This window comes from Lucilia cuprina, chromosome 2 (genome assembly GCF_022045245.1).
Source record: "Lucilia cuprina isolate Lc7/37 chromosome 2, ASM2204524v1, whole genome shotgun sequence".
In the NCBI taxonomy this organism is placed as follows: domain Eukaryota; kingdom Metazoa; phylum Arthropoda; class Insecta; order Diptera; family Calliphoridae; genus Lucilia; species Lucilia cuprina.
The window spans coordinates 46038462-46048704 of NC_060950.1; positions in this window are offsets into that span (position 1 = coordinate 46038462).

Below are 10243 nucleotides of genomic sequence, written 5' to 3' on the forward strand. Positions count from 1 at the left end.
CAATTAATTCATAAGTTGTCTTTGGAAAAAGTTCTTCAAAAACCCCACATATTTCAATATAAGTTTTTTTTTTGCGTCAAAAGGATAAAAATTCTGCATTTAAAACCACAAGTGATCAGGCTACATTAATTTTCAACCCATAGACCATTTCCTCAATAACCAGTGACAGATTACATCAGTATTGGCATCCTAAAACATCTAAATTCAACTACATTTGTTATATTTTCGTTATAAATATCCTCATTGTAACCTGAACAGTGCTCTTATAACCACAATATCCTATATCTTCTCACTGCCTTTATATTATATGAAATTCTAGATTTCTTAGAACCTTTTTTTATAGAGCCTAAAAATATGCAAGACTAAAACATTTCTCTTTTAAAATTTCGTATAATCTTCAAATTTAACAAGAATTATAAATTAGACCACATTTACAATTTGAATTTCCCTTTTTATCAAACTAATTTTCATCATTTACATTATTAAGTTATTAACATTTGTTTTTTTTACATTGTTTATATCTATTTACATATGTATGTATGTAAAACTCAATTAACATTTACAGTACACACAATTTCATTGAGTGTATATTTACATTGTTAACAAATTTCACTTATACATAAACATTTCCATTAACATATATTATACGTTAAATACTGTTAACATACATATATGTTAATAACATAATTAATTTTTTTTGATTAACAACTTTTTTTTAATCATAAATTTTTGTAACTGTTAATTATTGACATTAATTCAATTGTTTATGTTAACTTTTATTAATGTTAATAACATGTTAAGTATTAATATAACATAATTTCATTACATTTTTATTGATTTAACATTCGACCTTGAATGTTAATAACATGAACACTATTATCTTAATAATCACAGTACATAAGCAACAATAGAAAATACTGTTATTAACATTGTTTTTTATTATATGTATATAACATTTCATTATTATCCTTTTTATGATTATATGAATTACGATAATTTCAATATTAATTTTAACTGATAATTATTTTATTAATTTCGATTTTAATCATGTAATAAACAAGGTAATGATTTTCTTTAATATGAATTGCTAATTTGTTTGTCTGATTTCATGAAAAGTTAAGGTCCATTAGTTAGTTCAATATAGGGCTTTCTAAGAATGTTTAACCTAGATAGCAAGGACGGGTGGGTAAAGATTTGGAAAGAGGGTACTACATCTTCTCCTCTTTAATTAAGCTTCCTCAATTTTTTTTATGTATTTTGTTTTGTTGGTCGATTTGGTCTGATGCTACCTAATTTTTTTTAAATAATTATGTAATGGATGTGAGTTATTTGATAGGGGAGAAAGAACCACCCTAATTTCCACGAGCACGGCCGGTAAGATAGGTAGCAATATCCCTTGAGAGTTAGGGCCTTAACTGGTTTAAGTTCGTTACAAGTGTTGGAAGTTTAAGAAGACTAAACATAATAAAGCTAACGAGGTAACAGCATTAAGTAGCAGCTCAAACAATTTTTGTTTTTCCCTATGCAATGGTTCTAATTCGTGGGTTCTTGATTCTGGAGCAACTTGCCATATATGCTCAGATCGTTCGTGCTTTTCTACGTTTGACTTCAATTGTCCTGAAGAGGTAACAGTAGCAAACGGCCAAACCGAAGTAAGTATCGGTAAGGGAAAGTGTAAAATTTCATTACGTAATTCTAAAGGTGAAATCTTCAATGTTGACATATGTGATGTGTTATATATTCCGTCGTTTTGCGGAAATCTGATGTCTGTCAACAAAATTTTGAGTAAAAATTTTCAAGTCAATTTCAAGGCTAATCGTGGTGTTATTAGTACAAGTGATGGCAAAGAAATCGGCATAGCTGTTCTGTCAAGTGGACTGTATAAATTGCAGCTTAATGAAAAACAAAAGGCTATGGCAACAACATGCAACATGGATGAGTGTATCCACTATTGGCATAAGGTATTTGGACATCGTGATATAGATGCAATCAGATAAATGGAGAAGAGGGAACTGGTAAGTCATTTGAAAATCCGTGATTGTGGAGTAAAGAAACTATGTGAGGTTTGCATTAACTGTAAAATGACAAAGGCACCATATAGTAAACAAAGTCAGTTCAAATCAGAGGAAGTCTTAGACTTAGTACATACTAACGTTTGCGGGCCAATACAAACGATGACTCCAGGAAAGAAACGTTATTATTTAACATTTATTGACGACTATAGTCTTTATACAATCGTCTACTTGCTCAACTCAAAGGACGAATTTTTCGAAAAACTTAAGTTTTATATTGAAATGGTAAGAAACAAGTTTTCTAGATATCCGAAAATAATAAGATCTGATAATGGCGGAGAATATACCGCTAAGCATGTCCGAAATTACCTTGATTTAAAAGGCATTCAATACCAATATACTGTCCCACGGAAAAATAGAAGTTCAACTGAAATGGCCAGGTGTATTATTGCTGAAGCAAAATTGCCAAATACGTTTTGGGGACAGGCCATAAATACAGCCAATTATATTTACAATAGATGTTACTCAAAGGCTATAGATAGTACACCTTATCAACTATGGGAAGGAAAGATTCCAGACGTAACTAACTGGCATATTTTTGGTAAAAAGGGGAATGTTTTTGTACCTAAGGAGAAACGTCAAAAGTTAGATAATAAAACGGAAGTTCTGACTTTTATGGGGTATGATGAGCACTCGAAAGGCTATAGGATGGTTAATGTTAATACATTTAAAGTCACAATTAGCAGAGATGTCAAGTTTTTAGAACAAGAGTCAGTAACTAATAACAATTTAGTTGAATCCAGTGATATGTCAGAAGTATCTATTGATTTGAATCAAAGGACAATAAATAAAGAAAAAGTTCAGAAGAAGGTCATGATAAAAACGTTTTATCCGATGAAGATATATCATTTCAAAGTCTGGAAGGAATTAGTATTGAAGATGAAGATTCAAGTAGCCAAGTTGATGAAAACATTTCGGTGGAGATTAATCAAAAAGATTCAAGTCGCTTAGTTGATGAAAATAATGGATCGTTGGAGATTAATCAACACGAAAGTCTAGTTGAACAAAAACAACAAGAGATTCGTAGATCAACACGAAGTAATAAAGGTAAACAGCCAGCTCGTTTTGGCTATAATGCAGTTTCTATATATAGTGATGTAGTAGAACCCAAATCATATAAAGAAGCTCTAAAATCAAAAGAAAGAGACAAATGGGTTGAGGCAATGAAGGAAGAATATGCTTCGTTGATTCATTCAGGTACATGGGAGTTGGTTGCTGCTCCTGTCAATGCCAATATCGTAAGCTGTAAATGGACATTTAAGGTTAAACGTGATGTAGAAGGCAAACCACAAAGGTTTAAGGCACGTTAATAGCTCGAGGTTTTACCCAAAAATACGGCGATGACTACGATGAAGTTTATGCACCTGTTGTTAGACAACATTAAGAGCGTTATTATCTATTGCTGGTGTCAAGAAAATGTCGATATTTCATTTTGATGTGAAGTCCGCATTCCTCAATGGAGATCTCAAAGAAGTTATTTTTATGAAACAACCGCCGGGATTTGAGGAAGGGGATAAACTTGTATGTAAGCTCAAAAAGAGTATTTATGGACTCAAACAGGCTGCACATGTATGGAACAATAAATTACATGATGTAATATATTCAGGATATAAACAATCCGATGTTGATCCATGTTTATACACAAAATACACCAACGAGGAAGGGCTAGTTTATATTTTGGTTTACGTTGATGATATTTTGATTGCTTGCCAAAAAGAAAAACCTATTCGAGATGTTGAAAAATTATTATCCCAAAAATTTGAAACAAATTGTCTCGGAAAAGCAAGTCATTATTTGTGAATCGAAATATTTCAAGATAAGAACCTAAATTACTGTATTCGTCAATCAAGTTATATCAAAAATCTCGTCATGGAATTTGGTTTGCAAGATTCTAAAATTTCTCAATACCCTCTGAACCCCGGATATGGTAAAGTTGAATCTGAAAATTTGCTTAATAACGATCAATATCAAAAGGTGACTGGTTCGCTATTATACCTAAGAGTATATTCAAGACCTGACATTGCTACAAGCGTGTCAATACTTGCTCGTAAAGTTAGTTGTCCTACTCTGGAAGATTGGACAGAATTGAAAAGAGTTCTTAAGTATTTAAAGGGCACACAAGAGTATTTTTTGCGAATGAGTTGTCAACATGTTAACCCAGACATATTAACAGGATATGCAGACGCAAATTGGGCTGAAGATAGGCTAGATAGAAAATCTAACTCTAATTTATTTTTCAGATAAATGGCGGTACAATAAGTTGGTCGTGCCGAAAGCAAACACTTGTCGCCCTGTCATCAACAGAAGCCGAATTTATTTCGTTGTCTGAAACCTGCAAAGAGGCCATTTGTATAAAACAGCTATTAGATGACATGCATATATCACAAAATTTTCCTATCGTAATATACGAAGACAACCAAAGCTGTCTACACATGATAAAGGATCAAAAGCTGAGTGGTAGAACTAAACACATCGATACCAAGATCCATTTTTTAAAAGATCATATTGATAAAGGAGATGTCAAATGTCTTTGCTGTCCATCAAATGAGATGTTAGCTGATGTTATGACAAAGCCGCTGTCAAAACCCCAATTTACTAAGTTACGATCTTTACTGGGAGTGGAATCCAATTGAGGAAGGGTGTGGGAGAACAATTATATTCCACTTCACAGGAAGGGTGTGCAAGAACAATTATATTCCACTTCACAAAATATTATTATTTATACTTTGTTGTTTAAATTGTTTTTTCAATCATATTGTCTTCGAATTTAAAATTTTTTGTATGAAACATATTTTATTCATTCTCTATCAAACTTTCGTTTAATAAATATACATTTTGTACATTTGTTTTATAAAACACATCGTTAACTTATTGCGGACCTCTAATATAGAAAATGGCCAATTGTATAGATTGGTAGAATTATTTAAAAAGGCGGTAATTTGAGGTTCCGATATGGTTGTGAATAACTTTGACAGTTTTCATGCAATGACAATCGTAAATGCATCATTTTAAAGCATGACAGTTGCACTTTGTTTTGGTGTATAATTTGTGGCATAATGAATTTTTACAAAAATTGGATAGATCGGTATATTTATTGGTACAGGTTTAGAAATACGGTAATTTAAGGCTCCGAAATGGTTGCAAATATCATTTAAAGTTTTCATGTTATAGCAGTCGTTTATATATCTTTTTATTGCATTGTAGTTTCCATTTGTTTATACCCTACACCACTATAGTGGGGAGGGTATTATACGTTTGTGCTGATGTTTGTAACATACAAAAATATTGGTCCAATACCCACCCTAAAGTATACCGATCGATTCAGAATCATTTTTTGAGTCGATTAAGACATGTCCGTCCGTCTGTCCGGCTGGCTGGCTGTCCATGTAAACCATGTGCGCAAGGTACAGGCCGCAATTTTCAAGATAATTTGATGAAATTTGGACCAAGCATGTTTTTTGGCATAGGGACGGAGTCTATTGAAAATGGTTGAAATCGGTCCATTATTTCACCTAGCCCCCATACAACCGTACCTCCCGATTTGAACTTTTTATACCCTACACCACTTTAGTGGTCTCCCCATACAAACTTCCCTTCAGAAAATGACTTAAAGGTCAAAATTCACTTACAAACACTATTAACACTTTTAAATTGTACATAAATATTATTGAAGAAGACTTAACTCCCCCTACCAACATTTTTAAGGATGAACCCTCTTGTAAAAAAATCTTTTTTTGCCAAAATAAAAGTAAAAATACTCCGAAATAAAGTTAAAAAAAACAAACCAAATGCTTTATTTTTTTAAATAATCCCCATTTTTAACATACATACTGACAGGTGTAGGGTATTATATAGTCGGCTACGCCCGACTATACATTCATACTTCTTATGCCATAATTACGTCAAATATTATTTTATTTTATTGGCACAAATAAGTCTTATATAAATATAAATGACACTGCAGATTTTCGTAAGGATCAGCCCTTATTTGACCCTAGCCCCCATACAAACCCCCCTTCAAAAAATGCCTTAAACGTCTAAAATTGACTTGTAACCCAATTGGCCATTTTCTAAAAATATATTATGGAGTAAATTATATACCAAAGCAAATGGGAACTATAATGCAATAAAAAGATATATAAACGACTATTATAACATGAAAACTATAAAAGTTATTTGCAACCATATCGGAGCCTTAAATTACCGCATTATTGAACCTGTACCAAAAAATATTCCAATCTATCAAATTTTTGTAGAAATTCATTATGCCACAAATTAAACATCAAAATAAAGTGCAACTGTAATGCTTTAAAACGATACATAAACTATTGCCCTAGCATGAAAATTACCGCGTTTTCAAACACAGAACAATAATTCTACCGATCCATAAAATTTACCATTTTTAGACGAACACATTATGCCACAAATGATATACCAAATTAAAGTGCAATCATAATGCTCTAAAATGATGCATAAATGACTGTCATAGCATGAAAACTTTCAAAGTTATTCACAACCATATCGGAACCTCAAATTACCGCCTTTTTAAACCTGGGAAAATAATTCTACCGATCTATCCAATTGGCCATTTTCTAAAAATACATTATACAATAAATTATATACCAAAACAAATGGCAATTTTAATGCTTTAAAATGGTGCACAAACGACTGTCTTAGCACGAAAACGGCCAAAGTTAATTGCAGCCATATCGGAACCTCAGATTACTGCATTTGATACATAGAACAATAATTCTATCGATCTATCAAATTGACCAATTTGTAAAAACACACATTATGATACAAATGATTTACCATATTAAAGTGCAATCCTAATGTTTTAAAATGATGCATAAATGACTATCATAGCATGAAAACTGTCAAAGTTATTCACAACCATATCGGAACCTCAAATTACCGCCTTTTTAAACCTGGGAAAATATTTCTATCGATTTATACAATTGGCCATTTTCTAAAAATACGTTATACAATAAATTATTTACCAAAACTATTGGCAATTTTAATGCTTTTAAATGGTGCATAAACGACTGTTCTAGCACGAAAACTGCCAAAGTTAATTGCAACCATATCGGAACCTCAGATTAGGTTATGCAGACTGCTTACTGATTAGAGTAAGTCTTTACTTGGGTTCTTTAAGGTCCCTTTGTAACGTCTGTAAAGAGAAGAAGATTTGGGAGAAAATATTTGGAAGGAAAAATTGTGATATAGACTGTAGTGAATATACATATAATAATAAAAATAGAGATAATAATTCCTTAATTGATTCCTCCTCCTCATTATGACAGCTCCTACAAAAGTCATTATATGGAATACCGATACGTCTAGCATGGTTTCCGAACTTTGAATGACCAGTAAGAACCGATAACAGAGCGCTAAGATACATTCTGTTTAGCCCTATAATGTAGGATGTTTTATGAGAATCCATACGAGGCCACAGTAGCCTAGCGATCGAGCAGGTACGCTCCTGAGACCACCGTTCCTGAGCTAATCTAAAGCAATTATCAAGTAGTTGTTTCTTGATGACCGTTAAGGGGGCACCACAGAACTGGTCTATATCCAGTATGGACATCCTCGTACCGGCTTTTGCCAAAATGTCAGCAGTAGTATTGACCGTTATATCCCCGTGTCCTTTGACCCAAACGAGGGTAATTCTTGAATGTCTCGCCATCTCATTTAGAGACGCCCGGCATTCTTGGACAAGTTTTGATGTAGCTTACACACCTATCAGGGATTTTATGGCGGCTTGACTTTCAGTATAGATTCTGATATCCCTGATGAATATCCGACAGTAGCTAAGCCAATTAGATGCCTTCTTTATAGCTGAGATTTCAGCCTGTAAAATAGTACATTCGTCGTTGAGTCGGAAAGGGATTTTCATCCCGAATTCTTCAACGAATACACCCCCGCCAACACCTTTAATCGTTTTAGAGCCATCTGTGTCAATCAGGTGTCAATTCATTATAATTACAGATTAAACTATACCGGAAGTTCCTTGAAATGCATGGTTCCGGAATTTGGTAGTCAGTAGCATGATGTAGGTTTGGTAGAAGATCTACAATCTTTGCATGACCTTTGGAACCAAAGTTCCATCTATTTGTAATACTTAATCTGGCTGCAGTATTCATTGCCAATTGTTTAGCAAGAATTTCCACAGGCAGCCAGTTCAGCATGGCAAACAACGCTTTACTGGGCGTAGTCCTAAGTACACCTGTTATAAGAAGAGCAGATTGTCTCATAACTTTTGTGAGAATGTTTCTCTTAGATGTTTTGTCCAGTGCATACCAGACAATTACACCATACATCATTATCGGCTTAATCACAGCCTCATATAGCCAATTTACATTTCCAGGGTTGATACCCCAATGCAGGCCAATAGCCTTTTACAAACGTACAACGCCGTGATGGCTTTATAAGATCTGGAGATGATATTCAAGCTCCAAGACAATTTTCTATCGAGAATAACACCTAAGTATTTAGCGCTATCCGACAGCGTGAGAACCGCGCCGTTGAGACGTAGAAGGGGGAATTGAGGAATTTTGTATTTGTTCGTGAACAATACTAGTTCCGTTTTTCCTGGGTTTACGCTGAGACCGCATGTAACACTCCATGAGTATATTATCTTCAGCGCTTCTTCTAATCTTTGAGACAGAGTCTCAAGATGCATCCAGTTACCGCTACTGCAATATCGTCAGCGTAAGCAACCGTCTTAAAACCTAGTGAATCAAGTTTAACCAATAGTTCATTTATTGCCATATTCCAAAGAATAGGGGAAAACACACCTCCTTGAGGGGGAGAGAAAGGCAACCAGAGTGAAGTTTCCATAGCTGATGTATTTTTCAATATACGAAACCAGGGAATGTAAAGCCGTCTCAACAAATTTACCTTTCATGTAGGCATGCTGAGAGTTTGAAAGAAGAGATTTGTCAATAGATATCCTGATATTGATATCAATTATTCTCTCCAGAGTTTTAAGCAAGAAAGACGCCAGACTAATGGGTCTGAAATCTTTTGCCTTGGTGTGAGATGTCTTTCCCCCTTTAGGGATAAAGATCTCGTTACACTTGGTCCACTGAACAGGAATGAAAGACCAGTGTAAGCAGGCCTTATAAATACTACTTAGCCAGGGAATGATACGATCTAAATTATTTTGTAGATCTGCTGGAATGATGCAATCAGGGCCAGGTGATTTATAGGTGTCAAAACTCCTTTTTGACCAGCGGATGATGTCATCATCTATTGAAACATCTGCAGTGGTATTACCAAGTTCATTACCATGCAGATTATATGCAGCTGAGTCACCAGTAGGGATACAACCGGGAAAGTGAGTATTAAAGAGGAGTTCAAGTGTCTCTTGACTACCTGCAGTCCAGTTTCCGTTCGCTTTTTGTATATAACTTGGGACGGAAGGAGATTTAGACAGGATCTTACGAAGACGACTCGTATCTGAAGAATTTTCTATAGAACTACAGAAATTTCTCTAGGAACTACGCTTTGCACTTCGTACCTGATTTTTAAATTCATTAACTTTTGACTTATAAAGAGACCAGATACCAGTTCTCTTTGCCTCGTTAAATAATTTACGACATAACCTACGAGTTTTCGCAATTTCGGGGTCCCACCAAAGGGGGTTTCCTTAAGTATACCTTTTGATAGTCTTCAGGCCCTATATGAGGCTACACTAATAGAGCTTGAGATCCAGTTAACGGCTAAATCAATGTCACTTCTACATTCTATCGTTGGAACAGTAGGAAGAATATAATTCAAGGTCGCTTTGTGAACCTCCCAATTTGTCTTTCTTCTGTTAAGAAATGGTTCTATAATCTTTGCTTGAACTAATATTTAGAATTCTATAAGGCAGTGATCAGAGAAGGAGCATTCGTTTGAGACCTTCCAACCCTGAATTAGATCAATATGGTTTGCATTTACAACCGTAATATCCAGAACCTCCCTTCTATTTACAACTATGAAAGTAGGTTCTGAACCTCTATTTACTACTACTAGGTTATTGTCTAATAGAAAATCTAAAAGAGACTCACCTCTAGGGTTAATATCTTATCTCCCCCAGACCGTGTGGTGCGCATTTGCATCTGCTCCTATGATAAGCGGAATATGTCGCTTATCTGCCTCACACACAATGTCTCTCACCAGTCGAT